This window comes from Vanessa tameamea, chromosome Z (genome assembly GCF_037043105.1).
Source record: "Vanessa tameamea isolate UH-Manoa-2023 chromosome Z, ilVanTame1 primary haplotype, whole genome shotgun sequence".
Taxonomy (NCBI): Eukaryota; Metazoa; Arthropoda; class Insecta; order Lepidoptera; family Nymphalidae; genus Vanessa; species Vanessa tameamea.
Genome location: NC_087341.1, coordinates 14,388,728 through 14,410,181, shown reverse-complemented (window position 1 = coordinate 14,410,181; position 21,454 = coordinate 14,388,728). Strand labels below are relative to the sequence as shown.

General features: G+C 31.9%; 1 protein-coding gene across 16 annotated transcripts in view; it reads right to left on the bottom strand.

Annotated features, from left to right (window-relative positions):
- Nucleotides 1-21,454, bottom strand: part of LOC113404162 (coiled-coil domain-containing protein AGAP005037) — a 229,925-nt gene that overhangs the window by 113,193 nt on the left and 95,278 nt on the right. Inside the window, exon 1 of one of the 16 annotated variants that reach the window (XM_026644971.2) lies at nucleotides 7,878-8,117. The exons of the other annotated variants lie outside the window; for them this stretch is intronic. The gene's annotated coding sequence lies outside the window, so the exon portion shown is untranslated. Of the gene's footprint in view, nucleotides 1-7,877; nucleotides 8,118-21,454 lie in introns of those variants that run through there. 16 annotated transcript variants of the gene reach the window in all.

The window sequence follows — 21,454 nt, the reverse complement described above, 5'->3', positions numbered from 1 at the left end:
ACCAATCTATGAGCAGTGGTGACCACTTACCAATAAGCGACTTATTTGCCTACAAATGTTATTAAAAAAGATTTTTTTATTAAGCAATTATGTTTTCTTTTAATTTTATGATGTTTTAAATTTGGAATATTCCAAGTGTCTGTTTTTAACATTGTAATCCGTGTGTATCTTCAAGTCAAGAGTGAAATGGCGTCTTATCGGCAACGAGCATGCTTCATCTTAGGCTGCATTAGGTGCGATTGTGGTCAAGCGTCAGCCTATTCTCCTATTATACAGAGGCAGTTCACTGATTCGTAAATTGATTACTTGACGTCAGTTTGTTAATCAATTTCATGTAGTCTGTTGCGCGATAACAATAATAATTAATATCATATCAATATTACTAATTGCATTGGATTTGCTTTAATAACAAACGAGTTTCTTGTCGGGTTTTCTCGGCAGAATCTACAAACGAACCTATCGTAACATTAAGATTAAAATACGCTTTTATGAGCCTACTGGAACAAAGAATGTTTTAATTTCGATATTAATATACTGTCACGATTTGATTTCTAAAAAATTCAGGGATGGAACAAATAAGAAAATTCGTAATCACCGAACATTATGTAAAGAAGTAAAACACAAATCCCTAATTAAGTATATGACATTTCATTAGTTCAATTATTCGGGGATTACCCTAAAATCAAGCCTATATACAGATGTTTGATCGGGCGTAAGTGTGGTGCGATTTATGAAAATAACAAGAATTAATTTATGTAAATAATACAAATCATAATATAAAAAAATGTTATCTTTTTAAAGCCGGTTGTTTTCCACTACTGCAATTAGGTACCAAGGTAAAAATATCTTATTTTCATCCAAGAAATTCTCGTAAAGCTAAGGATCTATTTATTTGTATAATAGCAGGGTTAAGTAAATTTGTAATCTCTTAATAAACCCGCAAGCTCTGTTACGTGTTCTAACCATTGTCAAATCCCTTATTAAAAAAAAAAAAACAATACTATAAAAAAAAGCGCAAGATAACACAGTTAATCAGTCATTACAAGTATCAAGTATACTTAATATTATATACTCGTACGTATGTACATACATAACCGAATGAGCTCAGCAGCGCCACGCTTCGGATTTTGAACGGAAACTAGAACTGAAAAAAGGTTCGTTTCAGTGCAAGGGTGCAAACTGCATTTGAGTGATACCTCAGAAACCTACTAGATGGCAGTGAACGAGTCCATTAGTTTTAGAATAGGGCAAATCGCGGCGCTGCACTCAGGTGACCAAAGGACTTGCGCCAATCAATACAGTGTCCTTGAAATTGAGTTAAAAATAAAATCTTCCCGGTGGTGTTTGATTATAGAATTAACGTCATAAAATATTTATGAACTTAAGTGAAACGGTATTGGTATCGCTGTGTTGAAAAACGAAAAGACGGAGTATTGTTTTATAGTGTAGTCTTGAAAATATTACCCGTCAATGTTGATTTGTGAGTATATGAATTATTTTTGTTTTTCAAGTGTCTGTGATGTGCTATGATGTATCGATCTGTAAAAGGTGGTTGAGTTCATGATAGATTTATTCCTCAAATAAATACAAATAATCATCATCCAAATGAATTTTACATGATCAATGAGGTGTCATGAGAAAATTGCGTGACGAAATATGAAAAATCGATTGGAACTCTCGACAGTCATATTGAATAGGTAAATTATGAAAAAACATTAAATCTCTTCTTGTAATTAAATCTCAGGCAATGCATTTATAAGTTATAATTGAACGTAAACACAACAAGAGACAAGTGACGACTGCAATGCAATAATGCATTACTTTGGGTGTCGTGCATTTTGTCGACGCTCAGAATCCATTGATTTCACATACATCCGAAAGTTTAACACTTTCAAATTAATGGAATCGGTCTACGTTTTCCCAAAAATTATCAACATTTGTTGAATTTTAATTTCAAAGATCAGTTTTTGAATACATAATATTTTCCGGATATAGAAATGTCCAAGCTATATTTTATAGGGTTTTCGTCCATTTTGAGTAGGACCAAATTGAACAACAACATAGAATATTAAGTGTTCAAGTTATATATATATTTTATGGCATTGGTTTGCGGACGAGCATATGCCACCTGATGGTAAGTGGTCACCACCGCCCATAGACAATGGCGCTGTAAGAAATATTAACCATTCCTTACATCACCTATGCGCCACCAACCTTGGGAACTAAGATGTTATGTCCATTGTGTCTGTGATTACACTGGCTCACTCACCCTTCTAGCCGGAACACAACAATACAGAGTACTGTTATTTAGCGGTGGAATATCTGATGAGTGGGTGGTACCTACCCAGACCAGGGCTTGCACAAAGCCCTACCACCAAGTAAATAGTAATATAATCATTGTTAATAAAACCGCACAACATTGTGGTATATTTATATAGCCACTGTTAATGTCTGGTTATTGATGCTGACTGGGTCTTTATGATAATGTTCAAACAACCATGATCATATTTCGTACATAAACAAGCATTCTCTTTTCAAAAATATTTAGAACATTATTTTTTTTATTAAACTAATACTTGGAACTGTTTCAGGTACAATGAGAACAGCCCATCATAAATCAAATAATAATGATTAATTATATTTGTATTAATCATTTGTGTCTTAAAATTTCAGGTGGCGACTACAGCGTTGACGAGCGATCGGAGCGTGCACCGAGTAGTACCAACGTGCAAGTAACACGTATAATAATATAATCGATGTTTACTAAATGAAATGCAAGAAATGTCTTCTTATGGTTATTTTACTTGTTCGCTGTAAAAGCATTGCGATTAGGAAAGCGATGCCAATCTGTTAATGGCTGCTCTATGTAATTTATTTATTTATTTCTGTTCTTTCCAAATCATCAAATGTCTCAAAATATATGCTAAATGATCGGAGATTATTTCGCCAATGTCATGAAAAAAATCGCAATTACATAGAAAAAATAAGTTATAGAAGCAAGTATTCACTGATATTTTACATGTCTCCATATTTATTCTGATAAATGCATTTGAAGGGATGTTAATTTACAAAAGATTAACATTTTTATGATATAAATACAGAAGTATATAACTTATAGATTTAACATAAGTGTGCACATAAAGGACAAAATTGTTTTTTATTGCACAATACAAAAGTGAACAATTCTTTCGCAAAATGCTATAAGCTCATAATATATTAATTGAAAAACATATCTTATTTCTATGCAACGTACGTAACAATTTTAAATTCGCATTATTATGACATCTGATGATTTTATAGATCAATGTGTTATGAAGTGATGTTGTAGTTTAATACGTGTTGCCTGCTGCGATGACTCTCTGCTTTATGTTTAATTGTTAACAATATCTGTGTATGTGTGTGTATCTTTCATGTATTGTATCAATACAAAGAAATTAGACTATGCATATGAATATGATGTATATTGTTAGAGTTGTTTCTATAACTATCAATATGACTTAATGTTTCCTTGTATTTAGTTAAATTGTAGTTTTATTGCTTGTGAACTACTGTACATTCATGGACATAATTAGACGAACTTATAAATGGCGAATTTGTTTAAACATAATATTTGCGAATGTGTTTCGAATTTACGATTAAATTTATCGATTTGAAATTAAAAAATATATATATTAGAGAGATTGATCAGGTATTTCGCCGCAGCAATAGTTAGTACTGTTGTGATACGGTTTGAAGTGTCAGTGAGAAAATTCAACTACAGCGCCACGTTAGCTCCCGAGGTTGGTGGGGCATTCGCGAATGTTAAAATCACTAACCAGATTAATAAATACATATTTAATAATAATTTAGGTTCCTTTAAATATGTCCATGAGTTTCAGTATATGATTTAATTGCCAATGTCCCTGCTTTTGGTAAATTGCAAATATAAGCATATAAATATATTTTAAGAATTTATTTTATCGGTTCATACGAATATTCAGATCAGATTTTTCTGAGGCTAACATATTTTAATTTATTGCGAGCAAAAGAAAGTTACACTTCGTCGCGCAATTAAACTGAATAAGTTAAGTTAAGAATTATTTCTTTTAGTTAATATTTATTTACGTTTGATAGCTAGTATTTCCTTATTAAATACATATGGAGTCCCGGCCTGTTTTCACATATTGAGAGGCCGTATTCGTTTTAAAGTTGTTTTAGAGTTTTGAGTAGAATGATTGTTTAATCTCCTGTAAAGTTCAACTTTAAAGGTTTCAGAACTACTTAAACTTCTACGTACAATAAAAATGGCTTGATTTTTAGTACATATATTTATGCGTAATTAACAGATTGAAAATGAGTTATAAGTTATCAATTTTAGACTTGACACTGAAGTTGTAGAGGGAAATAGTTTTTGTAAGTCAAATAGTCGTAGTGAAAATTCTGTTTCAATTTAAAATAGCATATCAAAGTCTGTGTAGATATATATTTATACTCTAAAAGTAACACATTCTCTCTATTGGGTCAAAATTGGGATCAAAATGAAAAAAAAATCTAAACCAATAAACATAAAACATATACCAGAAGGTGCGGCGTTCGGAGAAGGTTTTATTACATAACACGCGACAGACGGTTCTGCTTAAATTAATATAAATGAGTACCTACTATGAAAATATTTATATATATATATTTTATATTTACATTTTTTTTTTTGCGCTAATCGTAATGTTATTACGATATTATTGTAAATATTGCTGGCAAAAGACATCTGGACCAGATAGCTCGTAAAATATGAACGTTAATCATATTAAATACACATTTGTGACATTGTAAGAAAATTACAGGTGCCATGGTATGTCAGACGTCTATTACCAGTAAATGATTACTGGCTGTCAATTTATATATTATACTTATCATTTGATACATATATATTCATATATGTTTTGTTTAAATGTTAGACGTAGTGAATGTATTTGGTAATTGTGGTTGTGTACATTAAATCTTTGAAGTGAAATAAATAATTTATTTATTAATATTAAATCGCACTGTCTATAGGAATTAACATTTAGCTAACCAAGGTAAGTAACGTCATTACAACGATCTAATTAAATGTTAAACGGTGACAAATATATTTAAATAATATTTATTCGATAGTCATTTATTTATTCGCAACGCGTCGCATATCATACGAAATGACAATAATTAACAACTATTTTACAACGAAATCAATCAAGTTAAAACTATTATGATAACATAATATTAGTTTATAATTTATATTAAATAATTACCTATTCAGTATTTGCTGAATACATTTATTCATATATTCCATTAGTTAGATACATAATGACACAATGGTTATGGAATACTGGATCTTCACCGAAGAATGCCGGTTTTTTTTAAACATATCGCGTTCGGCGGTGAAGCAAAATAACGCGAGGAAACTTGTATGAGCTCCTCGAAAGGAAAAGGTGCCTAAATTCGACAGCGAAATTTCTTTAAATAGTTACATAAATAATAATGATCATGTTCTATTATTTAAATTTATAAAAAATATACTGTAAGAAAAATTTAATTTTAATCCTTCTCGTGATTTGGGCTTGATCTTAGTCATCTTACTCTGTAAGATTGGACCAATTACTATGCGATCATAATCCTGAATAATAAACCCACATCGAATGCACAGGCAGGCACCGTACATGTGTAAATATTTGACTCGGTGCCCGAACTTCGCTCGCTTTGAATTAATTATATAGCTGCTAATATCTAAACTTACATTATCGACATAGCTTCATTATAACCCTAATATAATATTAAATTACACATCTCTACATTTACTTTACACACAGAACTTTTAGTTCCAGCTTGAAAATGTACCGAACATACTTGCGAATAGATTCACACACGAAGGCGATAACACCCTACGTTAAATTAACTAAAAATAAATAAAATAAAATTGATTATTTTTTTCCTCGTATTGCTAAGGTAGTCTCCCTCACACCAAAACATTCTGTAAGCACAAGCGACATTTTATACTAATGCACGTCGATTTTTTAATTTAACGTGACCGGGGCTTACTTAGAGCTTTACTCAAGAAAGTATTTTTAGTAAATTAATCTATATAACTCTAAGTATTAAAAACAAAATGAAAACTGTAGCTATTTTTCCATTGCAATATTATTCTGTGATTGGTCATAATTACATAAATGAACGTAGCTATCAATTTTTGAGATTAACAAGTTACCATATATGAGTATGTATTTTTCATTCATGAAGAAGTTTTAAATTTAATCCACTTTGTTGTAAAGCGCCACTAGATGGCGTTGCAATACATCGTTGTTGCAACTAGTATTTATTTCGACCTGGTTAAAAAGAAATTTTGCAAAAAATTCATAGTGACAATGGTTTTGATAGTATATATAAGTGAAGCCATCTCTTCCTAATTGAATAGCGATATATTCTTTATGTCTAGAACTAGCGGACAACTAGAGTGTCAAGTAGGTGAAGAACTTTGCAGATGGATTACAGTTAAAAATAAAGATACACACTAATATGATAGCCACCGCCGAAAATTAACCCACATTGACACGCTACTTTAACGCTTGCATTCTACTAATCTAATAATTATTGTAATCAATATCGCACGTCAACTATTTGACGTAAACGATCTACTCGTATTATAATAACGATTCGAGTTATTCAGAGGACCTAAAATTTTTAAAGAATGTATGGAATAAGTCATTTGAATTTATTGACTTAAGAAACGACAAAGTCTTAGTCATTATGGAAAATGAGGATTAAATTTAAGTTAGTAAACCTCATTTCCCAAAAGTACAATTTTATTAATTTAGCATTTCTTCCTATCCACTAACGGTCTGTAATTTTCCGTGCATAACTTCAAGTAGCTTAAAAGCTGTGGAGATTTACAACTATATTTAAACTTGTAACGAGGCATATAATACATGACCTAGTCTCAATTTAACCCAACAACTCTAAACTTTATAATTATCTGTATAGTCCATAATTATAATTTAAGATTTAAATAAATTTTGTCTCTGAATATTTATGTAAATTATGTAATACTTATTAACAACTTCGTTGTTCAAAAGCTAACTTATAAAGCTTGCAGATCCCGAGTTTTGGTTTCATATTCCAATTTAGAGTACAATAAGTTTCTGTTGAGGAATTCTCCTTATCAGCAAAGAGATAGTGGTGTTTAAGCTCTGTTCAGCGCCTGATCTCTCTCAGGTCGAACCGGATTGCTCTTCCATCAGACTATGAGTATCATAGATTCAGAGAGTGTCATACGCCTGCAAGATTAGATTTCTGGTTGGTCTTTAAAGTTCGGTCAAAATGACGTAAATATAATCGGATTAATGTATTTAAAAAAAAAAAACACTGTTTAAAAACCCTTATGGAAACGATACTTTGCGTTCAAGTTGTTTATTGCAATATATTATAGATATTTTCTCATTAAATAATAATTAAATATAATATTTTCTATTCCATATTATATTCGAATTTATTTCGTTTCATAAAACACAAAAGCGTTCGCATTTTAATTGTTTACTGATACTAATGACACTTTATTTGAGAATCATGTTTAAATCACTGCGTTCAAAATTTGGTCGTTGCCATGGTAATGACGTCTGTGCGTTGTAAGCGTTATTCCTAACGTTTGGTTAAAAATAAATCTTGTTTATCGTTACTGTTCCGTTCATACCGAAAACTTAAGTAGTTTTAATTCGGTCGAATTAGGTCACGCATTCGACATACTAAGAAACTTCAGTAGTATGTAAATATTGTAACAAAATATGATTAGCAAGCATTTTTTTACGTTCTAAGAAATGTTAGTAGAGTCGAATGTGCAAATTATATTGTTAGTTAAAACTGTTCATAAGTACCTTAAGCGTAATAATTTAATCTTGATGAAACTGCCGGAATGTTGACGAAAACACAATCTATGTTTAAATGTTTGTTTTCACATTTTGTCACAGAACACGAAATAATCTTACAAAATTCTTAATGTCAAGGTAAGCATCAGAGTCTTTATATGAACATCCTCGAGTATGCTAAATGTTATCTATATTCGCGTTTCCTGATTGTTTTATACGCGTTTTCAGAAAGCATTTCGTTTAAGTCATAAGCTATCCACAAATTAACTAACACTGCATCTATTTATACGGATGATCGAGATAGGATGGCGTGCACAGTGCTTTAGCTACTACTAGTACTAGTTCTGCACTATTTCGCTAGATGGCGCTATGCTGTTACTTAGTTTCCAAACAACGTCCAATAGAGGCTCTACAAGCGCGGTTTGCAGCATAACTTTAAACATAAGTTATATATATTTAAACGAAAAACTGTAATATACATTTATTTATAGGATGCGATTTTAATAATAAAAATATGATAAGAATATTAACAACAGTCATAAGCAAATACTAATAGAATATTCTGTCAGATCGTATACATATTCGGCATTATCGAGATACTACGCGGTAACTACTACGAAATACTACAATTTTACACGATTTCGTGTATGAACAACATTAAAAACAAAGCGAATGTTCTATGCTGTTTTTATTGATTTTTCTTAGTTTTAAATTTTTTTTCAACCGATGTCTATCCGGCCATGCGGTCTTTTATGCCCCATGGAAATCCAATTTGATATAGTCATTATAGATTTAGGTCGTTCTTTATTATATATGGTTAAGAGAATAGGACATAGAGATTGCCCGAAGTCCTACTATCAAGTGAATTTGTATGTGGCTAAATAATTCCCGAACATTTCCTAAAGAGGGCAGTCATGCTGGGCTACAGCAAGCCAAAAGTGTTAAAAATAATTTGCTCTGAAATTAATACATTTTGTATTTAATATGTGTATCAGCGACGGACTATTGATTTAATGATATTATTTTTATAAAACTGTTTTCAAATATCAACGCTACGTAGCGTTTATATGAACTTCGACTTAATATTTAGTTATACTCAGTAGGCAACTAGATATTTTATATATTAATATAGCATATATAATATTATGGTTAAACAATGCTTTGTCATTTTCTTTCGAATGTTAAATTACTGATGACAGAAAGAGAGTTTTATTAAATATTTATATATAAATAAAACTAACAAATATTTATCTATCATCATATTTTAAAAGAAATCACTGCCAGATATTAAACAATTATAAGACTGGATACTCGCACATATTATCGAAAATCGAGAATTCTAGCCAAGAAATCGATTTTTCTGTCGAATTCTATGCCTCGGGTCACTAATTGCTAATGAACCCGAATTCCTAACAATCTTAGCAGTTTAACCTAAATTTTTCTGATCATTTTTTTTATATTAATTCTATTTCCTTTTCTTTTATCGCGAAGAAAATTCTAATAGAACAAAGAGATGTACCTATGTTATTTATTAAATTAAATTCGGGAGAAGAACGACTCTTAGATATAAAGCTTTAGTATATTAATTTTGTTACATTCGACTTTTTAGTTCGCCTTTGATTTTTTTTTTGTAAAATAATAAAGACGAAGGCCAACAATTTCTCCTCTTAATTGGTTTTATAAGATCCTAAATCTTTTTGCGAGTATTAACTATACAACAGCCTGTATTTGTTCCAATGCTTGGGTACTAAGTGTTGGTGGAAACACATTAAACAGATTTTCATTCAATCCATTTATGTTTCCTTTGTCGCCGAATATAAAAAATATATATATATCAATTATAAACACAGTTAAGAGCATAGAAACTGTTGATTGTAATCAACGTATTCTCCTTCACTTTTGACTTCCGCTACATTGAATATCTTTATTGTAACGAAGTTAGTTCACACGCCTTTTAGTTGAGTGAACTACTGAAATGAGTGATCGTTATTTAAACTTGATCTGTTCATTTGCATATTTTTTATTAACGTAGTATTATTAATAACAATTTAATTTCTTGTCATAAATATATTCTTAAGCGCTGGTAAATTATTCCATTATATAAAACATATAATTACATGGCGAAAACAACTTCCAACCGGGTGTCTCAAGACACGCATTTTTTTTTAATAATAATAGTAAGAAACGTGCTATTTTTGTTTTTAGAAATGAATTTTAATTTTTTGAAATCAATGTGCGACATTATTATTTCGTTTCTTTGCTAAGTCGCTCTATTGATTGGAAAGCTATCTGCTGTGAATATTAGTACAAGATAAGTGCGACGAGAGACTTTGGCGGATATTTTTGTATACATAACTATACCAGCCGAGCCGAGATGGACCAGTGGTTAGAACGCGTGCATCTTAACCGATGATTTCGGGTTCAAACCCAGGCAGGCACCACTGAATTTTCATGTGCTTAATTTGTGTTTATAATTCATCTCGTGCTCGGCGGTGAAGGAAAACATCGTGAGGAAACCTGCATGTGTCTAATTTCAACGAAATTCTGCCACATGTGTATTCCGCCAAGCCGCATTGGAGCAGCGTGGTGGAATATGCTCCAAACCTTCTCCTCAAAGGGAGAGGAGGCCTTTATCCCAGCAGTGGGAAATTTACAGGCTGCTAATGATAATGATAATGAAGTATACCAAAAATGGATTAGTGGATTTCCAAGTACGTAGGTTAAGTCTAACGTAAATCGTCATTTATAAAATATTTTATTACCAAATACATATAAGTATAATTTATCATAAAAAAAAAATGTTTTAACATTCTCGATAATCACTCAGGAATGTTATATAAGACCCACAATGTAATTTAATATGTAATATACAAAAAAAAAATAATATTGCTTGCCTTAAAACAAAATATAAAAAGAAAAGAAAATAACGTAACATTTGAAATTCGAAAGGACCAGTTCCATTCGGAATTATGACATCCCCAAAATACAACCTACAGGTTCGGGCTTTTGCTATCATGCCTCAATAGTATTTCAACCTCAATATGACCTACATTCCATTCTAAAAATTGATTTCTAAACAATACATACATACGCTCAACAACGCTCAACAATCTTTTGATAGCTTAACGTTACAGTATGTATTATTCAACGAGATAATAACATTAATGTGTACGTGATGGAATTTAATAATAATAAAAAAAAAATCAATAAAGAAGATAATTAATTATGCTAAAATAATAATAATAACAATTTATTGGCGCAAGAAGTAAATACTACTATAATAAGCTTATGAGTTTACAAAATAAGTATGACTTTAATTAAATATTACCATCAGCTAAGTACTCTATTTACGTGTTGTTTGGAACTTTTAAAATAGTGGAACTTATTATTATTTAAGGGTTATTTACATAAACTGTGTTATGGATAATTATCCCATCCCCTAATGGAATTATATGCTGGAATTTATAGTTACAAATACAAAATATGAGGCTTTGTTTTTTACTCTACGAAAAACAAGAATGAAAAATAAAGTAACACTCTGTAACTTCTCTTAGAGTCTGGAATTTCTCTACTAAGGTAAATATATATGTTTATATGGTAGAAGTTCATCCAATCCATACGAATTAAGCGCACGATCATAATTAATTACTAATATGTATTAGTCTTGATTTAATCACTTCAGTTAAGATTCTCGTTTAGTATCCAATCTCTCATCATCTCTGCTTCATTAATAGATTAATTGCTGTTCATTAATAACGTATAAGACAATTATTATCTGACTAAAATTCCATTCAAATCATATGTTTTATGGACATCGTCCTCGGATCATTTATTAGCGAGACATTTGTAACCAGTGAATAAAATCATCGCACTGTGCTTTACTGAACAATAGCTTGATCAAGCCATTTGTCGTCGTCATTTTTGCGTACATTACAGAGTATCACGAACGATCGATACGTAGAAAACGAAAATTTTGGAACTATTCTTGCTTGGATCATTAGATTGCTTCTGAAATTCACATCTGCCCTAACATTCTTTTTTGAACAGAAGTATCAGTATCAGGCCAGACCACTGGCAAGTCCTCTCCACAAGCTGCTGAAGATTACTCTTCAAGCTAAGATAGCTACAGGTGATTACGTAATTTGTCAAAGTCCTTATGCGTTGGTATTCCAAGACATCGAAGTAGAAGAATCTAACAAACATATTGCCATCGTTATTTAACTCTGTAGGTTTCGGAATATATAATCTACTGGACGACTTCAAAATCGGGTAAGGTGTACCGAAGGTTTCCGAAAGAACTCCGCATATTGACTGCGAATAAAGGCCACACGCTTTGCTCACTACAATAAACTTGTAATATTTCGTGATTTTTTCGAAACCCTTTCGACTAATGGACGACCCCTGAAGGTTGCATTTAAATTATAATATATTATTATATTATTTTCGATAGATTGATCATTTATAGGTGTTGTTTTATATTTAATTTAATCTTATAAAAACGTTATGATAACAGCCTAGTAAATTAATCACAACTATATAATATTAAAAATGTGAAAGTGAGTTCGTTTGTTACCCGTCCGGGTCTCAGCTATTCAACCGATAAACGCGAAATGAAAATGAAATTTTACATACACCTTGCCAGGGGTAAAAAAAAAACAAAGACTATCTAAACCTTTCTTTAAGAGAAAGGCTTATTCACCACACTCCAGCGCGCGTTAGAACAAAAGTGCCAGAATTTTTATTAGGTTTTCTCACATTGCCCTCCTTCGCCACCGAACACGAGATGAATTAATTATGAGCACAAGCTAAACGAGTTAAAGATATGCAATTCATGTCAGGAATTAATTGTCTTATTTACAACAATATTTAATTACTTCGGCTCTTTACTTAATAAAATAAATATTTGACTTTCATGTTGCAGAACTTGCTCATTTTTATGTTGCACGGAACGAAAGTCTTCCGGACTTCCGCAGCAAGTTCTATTTGTATTCATTATAATATAATCTATTCAACGAATAAATAAGCAATAATTAAACATGCGTAATGAACAAGGATTGAGCAAGCGTTTTGTTTTGTTTTATTTATTCAAGTTCCATTGTCAAATGATAAAATAAATTTTCAAACGGTTCTTTTATAAGGAATACTTCAGTCGCTTAATGTAGAAGTACTTCATGTCGTTGCTTAGAAATGGAAAGGATTGACACTGACAAATAGGCTATCCGGTGATAAGCTGCTCTGCTCATAGACGGGCAATATAAGAAATTTACAAGTGAAGATTTGTGAACCTAAGATGTGATGTCCGTTGTGCCTTTAGTCAAACTGCATCATAGATTTTTCAAAGCCGAACAAAATAATAAATTTTTTCTATTATTGTTAGTTAGTAGGCCAGTGGAAAAACTGATGAATAAGTTGTATAACCACAAACAGAAAACCCTACCAGTGAAAGCGTTACGGTATGAATTGCTATTGTTATAATATTTGGATTATAAAATCCAAATATTGTTTTCATACTCTAAGTAGAATTTTAAATGAATTATATTTTTTCTGTGTTTTCAAATGGATTACACCACTTATGAATATACAATCTCTTCGACAATTGAAATTTAAATCACACAGTGTCTACAAAGAAAATATTTTCTTTTAAAAGTACCAAGAGTGTACCATATCTGTTGTGATGTTCGTAATAATATTGCGCAATGAGATTTTAATATAGATACGCGTTCCCGAGAACTCGTATAAATGAGATTTGTACGTACGTACTACCGACAGCGATATAAATTGAAAATTATAAAATTGATATTGGAAAAAAGGTTTTATATAGCTTCGTGTAGCTAATTTTATTTTCATTAGGACAACCAACAGTAGATACAATATCACATCCGAAATAAAAAATATAAAAAAATTACATTTCAAAATTATCAAGGCAAAAGTTCTACAACTTACAGGTAGTCTCACCATGCATTACGATATTACACAATGTAATATATTGAATATAAAAATTAAACCTAAGGATAATAATTAAAAATAAGAAATATTTTAAACTATTATATACTAAATAATAATTAATAAAAGCAATAAGATTTCTTTATTTTTCGATTGAATTGAGGGTGACTACCAAATAAAATACAATAATATTAAATTTTGATATGAGGTGAGATGATGCGCGTTGAAAAATATTTTAGAACTCGTATATAATATTGTCATATAAGTACCTAAGTGCGCTACGCAGGTGTACCCACTTTAAATATACTTACTTTTTCTTTTTTAATTATTATTTATACTTGTATTACAAATCTACAAGGTATATATTTTTTCCGAAAGATTGATAATAATTTTATCGGAGAATTAGGTTGGTTAGTTGACAAAATAATGTTTGTATGTTTGGCTAATTTTCTCGACGGGTGTTTACTCGTTTAAATTCAACATGAATTTGTATTTTTTTATTTAAAAGAGGCAATCATCTAAATAAATTGTTCATCTGATGGTAATTGGTCAACACCTCCTATACTGGCAGTGTAAGAAATATCGACCACTCTTACATCGTCAATGCGGCTCCAATTTTGAGAACAAAGATGATACGTATCTTGTGCCTTTAGTGGCTGGTTAACTCAGCCTTCAAATCGAAAAACAATAAATCTGATTAATGCTTTTTGGCTAACCTAACCTAACCAGAGAAAACTCGGTGCTGGAGCGGCTCAATTTCAGATAATTTGAATATTAAAAAATATTTAAATTTTTATTAAACATATTATTTCACAGCTTGTTTATTTAGAAATTATTTTCAATAATACAATAACAATTAAAAAAAAGACCAATATTATACGCTACATCTTAAATCGAATAATTAATAAAATGTTTTATACTCCTAGAATGAATCACTGAAACTCTAAACCCATTTGTTTAACTTTTAAAAACATTATACTGAAAATATGCTTTTAATGTCGTCCTAACCTCATTGTCACGGTAGCTATCTTCGGCGGTTTTTCCGAACCGATACGACTTGGGAACCTTCAAGAAAAGAGCGTACTTATTCCTTAAAGGCCGGCAAAGCACCTGCAACCCCCCTGGTGTTGCAGATGTCCATGGGCGGTGGTAATCACTTTCCATCAGGTGAGCTTCCTGCTCGTTTGCCCCCTATAACATAAAAAAAGAGAGACCTTTCAACTGCGTGGGACATATTGTAGTGCACTAGTGTGTTCCCAAACACAGTCTCTATTAACTCAATCTTATAATCCGTTGAGATTGAAAATCCTTCATGACTGAAAAGAGTTTAGGCGCAGGATCAACGTCTTTACGTGCTTTTCGTAGCTCTTAGTTAACCCCGCCAAGTTTAAGAGTCGTTTATCGCGTGATAATTTCTCACCAAAAAAAGTGAAATAAAAACTATTTGAATTTGCAACGTTTTCGGCCTTCTTATATATAATTAAATAAGTGTTCCGTATGTGAATAACCACGTATGTGAATCCAAAAACGGAAAAAAAAAAAACATATCATACATAAACATGAATTATATTATTATAATTAATATTAAAAATGTTTCTTTTATTTTAAACCACACGAATGTAAAAATGTGTTATTAAGAACGTATTGTTATTAAAATTACGGTGCCCTACTTGTACCTCACTATTGTGCAACTAACTAGTATCATCTAACCCGTTTCAGTGAACTCGTTAAGCCGCGAACCATAGCCATTGTATTGCAATGTATTTTTCAAAACATATATCGATCCTTTAAATACCAGCGTTCAATTAATAAAAGCTTAAGTTGAATAACTGAACTGATAATAAAAGTAACAGAATATTTAGTAGATATCAAAAATAAAAGTTATCAAGTACGTTGGTATTTGCTGAGAAATTATTTTACTATATTAGGCCGTTTTAGGAGTCTCGTGTGTTGTGACGTCATACGTCATGAGTCCCTCTTATTTCCTCATGCCAGAGATATTTACTATAAATATACTTCGTCGCTGTATATGTACCAATATAATGAAGAGTTTGTTTCTTTGAACGCCCTAAACTCCAGAACTACGCGAACGTTCACCTAAAGTAACGTAAAGCCGCCTTGCGCTACGCAATTTTCTGCTTTCCCATACATAACTTTTCATACACACCGATTGAAGTACTCCGCCTCTACGCATATGGACACTATATAGCTACTGTGTGGCTACTGGGAGGAACCGATTGTCGTGTGATAGAAAAATCCAATTTTGTCCCTACGTCCACGCTAGGGTTGAAAGTAAGTCGGCGGATGACTTTGAGTTATTAGTAGAATTTGAAAAAAGCTTTTAAGCTTTTGATAGCCCTACGCTGGTTACATGCGGTATTGTAATAAGGATATTTTTTATTTGTCTTATTAACGAAACTATCTTTTTATTTATTTTACGCAATTTTTAATAAATCGTTTCCGACATTAGTGTCCTGTTATTACATAAAACGTATATAAATTAGAAAAGTTATTTTTTTTATTATGTTTTAATTTTATTATAAAAAAACAAAATCAAGTTAGCTGCCGAATAGCGCCCCATTGAATATCAAGGAAATGTCAAAAAGAGGCGAACGTAAATGTCGAAAACGAGATTTAATTATTAAATAAGCATGCAATGCATAAAACGGGAAACGGAAACAGAGCGAGCAGCGAGACCGAACTCCATTAAGCATATGAGAAGATACCTCACATAAAACATTCGGTTTATATAATAACCGGCTTATGTAATATAACGTCGTGTTAAATGATTTGTGAGTTTAATTACTATTTGTAAAAAGAAATTAACATAACTTGACAGTCGAATGTTCAAATAACATAAAGCAATTCGAGTACATCTTACTACTGGGCTAAGACCCTCTTGGAAAAATTTTGGTGCGTATGTCACCACGCTTCAATGCAGGGCGCGGGATACACGCGAAATTATAAACACAAAGTAAACACATGGAAACTAAGTAGTGTATTGGGTTTGAACCCGCGCAGGTCACCCGGCGCCTTCACTAGAGAGGAAACAAAACATAATTCTAACGAGATTAAAGTTTTAATATAAGATATGCGTATATAGATCTTTATCTACTATACTAAATATATAAGTAATACGTTCTACATAATTAACGACCTCCGTGGTCGAGTAGTGTGTACTCCGGTTTTCATGGGTACGCCAATCCGAGGTCCCGAGTTCGATTCCCGACCGAGTCGATGTAGAAAAAGTTCATTAGTTTTCTATGTTGTCTTAGGTCTGGGTGTTTATGGTACCGTCGTTACTTCTGATTTTCCATAACACAAGTGATTTAGCTACTTACATTGGGATCAGAGTAATGTATTTGATGTTGTCGAATATTTATTATATATATAACTTCAATTATGAATTAAATTTTTATTAAAAATAAATATAAATTAATGTCCCGCAAAAAATATTGAAAAACACTACTGAAAGAAATCGTACATATGATTTCGAAAAATAATTTCAGGACTCCCCATTACCTATAGGTCTCTAAATCCGGTCCCGTCTTGGCTGGTACTTAATTATATTTATTTTGTATGTTCAATTAAAATATATTGAATAATTATTTCAACAATTTACAATTAAATCCGTTCCCTACCGTTTATCATTGGCCCATTGCACAGCGACCAGCTCTTTCACTAATCACTTAGAATATCCTTAAGAATTAATGAGGTGATGTCATTCATTATGAACATTTTTTTTGCAATAATTTTTATATATCTTATTTTAAGCTATTATAGAAAAATCTACGAAGAAGCCTTATTTATATTTTAAAGTATCTAATATACGACGACCTCCGTAATCGAGTGGTGTGTACACCGGTTTTCATGGGTACGCCACTCCGAGGTCCCGGGTTCGATTCCCGGCCGAATCGATGTAGATAAAGTTGATTAGTTTTCTATATTGTCTTGGGTCTGGGTGTTTGTGGTACCGTCGTTACTTCTGATTTTCCATAACACAAGTGCTTTAGCTACTTACATTCGGATCAGAGTAATGTATGTGATGTTGTCCAATATTTATTTATTTATTTATAAATGAAAGACTACAGAATAAGATACGAATAAAAGGACACCAACCCATTTAGTCGCACTTGTATTTGTCCTTATTCTGGTTGACTTGTTCGATATACGAGACATTTTATTTCTTACTAATTATTGACAATTAGGCAGCTTCTATAAAGATAACCTCCTTTGAAAATAATGCCAAATCAAGGCAAACTAAATTAAACCAAAATAAGTTGGTCGTTAGAGTGAAATTCCTGTGATCTCAAGTGTGTCTGAAAATAATTCACATACTGTTGACCTAGAATACGGTACAGTTTGAAATGCTTTTCTTTTTTAAGTGTAACATAAAAACCACTTATAAATTTATACTTGTAAAAGAAATATTATTAAATATTTCTTCTACAAATATAAACTTTCAACTTGTAACAATTTTAGATGTATGTAGGACTGTCTAGAATAATAAGAGCCGAGTGGTAAGAACTCATGGTTCTTAACCGAGGATTGCAGGTTCAAAGCTTAATTTGTATTTATAAATTATCTCATGCTCGGCGGTGAAGGAAGACATCGTGAGGAAACCTGCATGTGTCTAATTTACATATGTATCCACCGAATCGGAATTGGATCGGTGTAGTGGAATAAGCTCAAAAACATTGTCCTCAAATGGAGAGCAGGCTTAGCCCACCAGTAAGATATTAACAAGCTGTTACCTAATGAGATTTTAAAGCGCACGTGATGAGGAAGTGATTATCCTCCCTAATAGACAGCCAGAAATATTGATCATTGTCATTTGCCTGTTCTTGCACTGGTTCACTCACCATTCGAACAGGAATACCGAAATATAAATGATTACTATTTGATAGTAGAAGAATCGGTATCAGATGGGCTTGCACAAATCCTTAGTTTGTGCTCACAGTATTAGCAGTTTCACACTTATTGTGTTATAGTAAAATAATTATAATGATTACAAAATTTTTATACATCCCAGTAAACATTTCATATTTAAAAAAAGACCGTGTGGTTATAGTTCGAGAAGAAATTTATTACATTTAAGTTTTCTCTGTGAAAACTTATTTGCAATCTATTTTTGTTAAGTTTATCATTTAGAAATTCTCGAAGAGATGTAAATTTTATTCTCAAGTTCACGTGTATTAATATAAAAATATTATTTGTTCAACTGAATGCGATAATTTTAGGATTCGATTTTTTTTTCTGTAGATTTCCGTTTCAGGAGTAGATTTGAGGAGTAGATTTATATAATACATATATTTATGATATAGGTAGAACGGGAAAATGTACCACCTAATAAGTGACGGGTTAGTGGTCACCAATGAGTGCACCATCAACCTTGGGAACTAAGAAATGTTATGTCCCTCGTATCTGTAGTTACTCATCCTTCAAACCGGAACACAACAATACTGAGTACGTAAAACTGTTTGGCGGTAGAATATCTGATGAGTGATCTACCAAAATGGGCTTGCCTAAAGCTCTTCCACCAAATGACAATGATCAAGCGAAACCATGAGTTATAGCTAGTGTTAATATAATGTTAAATCACCATCTAGTTAAAAACACGGCCGTTGAACCATAAATATTATACCCATTACATGAACGAGTCTTTATTCATACAGTGTTATTATTTCAGTAAGATTCAAGTGCGTTTGCAATTAAGATTAAACTTTTTTTTTAAATATAAAAATGCATTGTTCCCGTTATGAGTTTTGTACTTTAATGAAGGAAGACCTATTTTACTGACATTGTTATGTAATGCAAATTATCGTACCGACCTGAGAGATAATCCATTGAATAAGGGCAAATGCATGTGAAACCGAACGATGTGGAATCAAAGCCTTAATATATGTTTGTGATAAATACATCTCATGCTCTGCAAAGTCAGGCAAACATTTGCTGTAAGGAATTTTGCTACTAGTGCTTCTACCAGCTAAATAAAAGCGTGGTGAAATAAACTCCAAGAATTTTGGATGTTCCTTTCTGCGTTTTGACTGGGACATTTGTTTGGTGTTTTTTACGTAACTACCAACAAAAAACAAAACAACATATGTTTACACATATTTTAGTCAGTTTAAAAATGTTGATGGATGAAAATCCAGTTTTACTATTTAATACAAAGAAATAACAGAATTGATAACTTATTGCTCCTTCGATAAAAACTTAGCAATGTTTTTCAAAAAGCAAAAAGAAAACTTATATGGTTTACCAAAGCAAAGAAAGAAGTAGAATGTTCAAAGAAAAGGGATACATTAGTACTTTGACGCCTCATCCATTGAACAAAATTCTACATATACATACATAATGCAGCTACTTCAGATGAATATCTGTACCGTTAAATGTGAAGTTGTTTGATTTAAGTAAATTGTTTTTGTTACTCGCCTGGTTTTTTTGAGGCACTTCTGGTGACAGACTGATTCATTATTTGCTTAGAGGATCGGAATTATGATTCAACGGCGAATTGCTGCTAGCATGCTTGCTATCATTCCTCGCGGTCATGATTTGTAAAGTAGCTATTTTTTTTATTTGTATAGAATTAAGGCCTTATTGTTAGTAATTCTTACGTAAATAATTCACACATATCAATGTTATCGAAACTTCAATATCAAAACTAACGCTCTGTTTGAAACGTACAGATAGACCAACTTAGGAAGAAATAATACGCCATTGAAAAAAGCTATATCAATTTTCAACTCTGTTTACATCGAGTCAAAATAATAACATTTACCTAAATTATACTTGCCCGACATTTTTCATTATATTTGATGTAATAAATTACATGGCAGCCAATATACTGCTGCCAAGTGTATAGGCCATATGATAGTGTAATTCAGAAATATGCTCTCACTTATATAGTTATGTCCCCACACTCTCATGATCCGATGGGACATGAATCCGACATAGCCGGTGAGAGATCAGGCGCAGATTTATGAGCTTTTCGATTCCGAGGCACGGAAATGTAACAATCGAAACATGTTAAATCCGAACTGTCCCTGAGAATTCTTTGATAAACTTCGTCCAAATCGGAGTTTAAGCCGCCGGGGTAATAATTACCTAACAAACTGACGACATTGAGTTAGATACGATTTACGTTTTAATATATAGAAGTACATATAGACGGTAAATATGAGTCAGCTAGGTCCAAAAGGTATTAAATTCAGGCGAGCATTATTGAGTTATCATGCTTATAAATCATCTCGCTATTAGCGCTAAAGGAAAACGTCGTGAGGAAACATCTGATGATCTTACGTCACATGTTCATCAACCGACTTCGGAGCCATATAAGAGGAGGCCTAAGCAGTGGGACATTTATTTTAAGACACAAGAAAATAACTATTTCATTTTATTGTACATTATTGGAACTTTTTGACAAGAAAATCTTTTTCGGCCAGGAGAGGAAGACTGCTTTGGTTTAGTGGTTATGTATTTCTTGAAAGCTTAATTCATCGGATATTCGGGTTTGACAGGAATCTGTACTCGTTTTATCTAAAACCGTTCCCGGCCGCATCGGTTGCGTAATCAAAAATGTTATGCTACCACATTTAAATGTCAAAAATATTGTTGAGTTAATATTTGCTCGTTTCCATTGT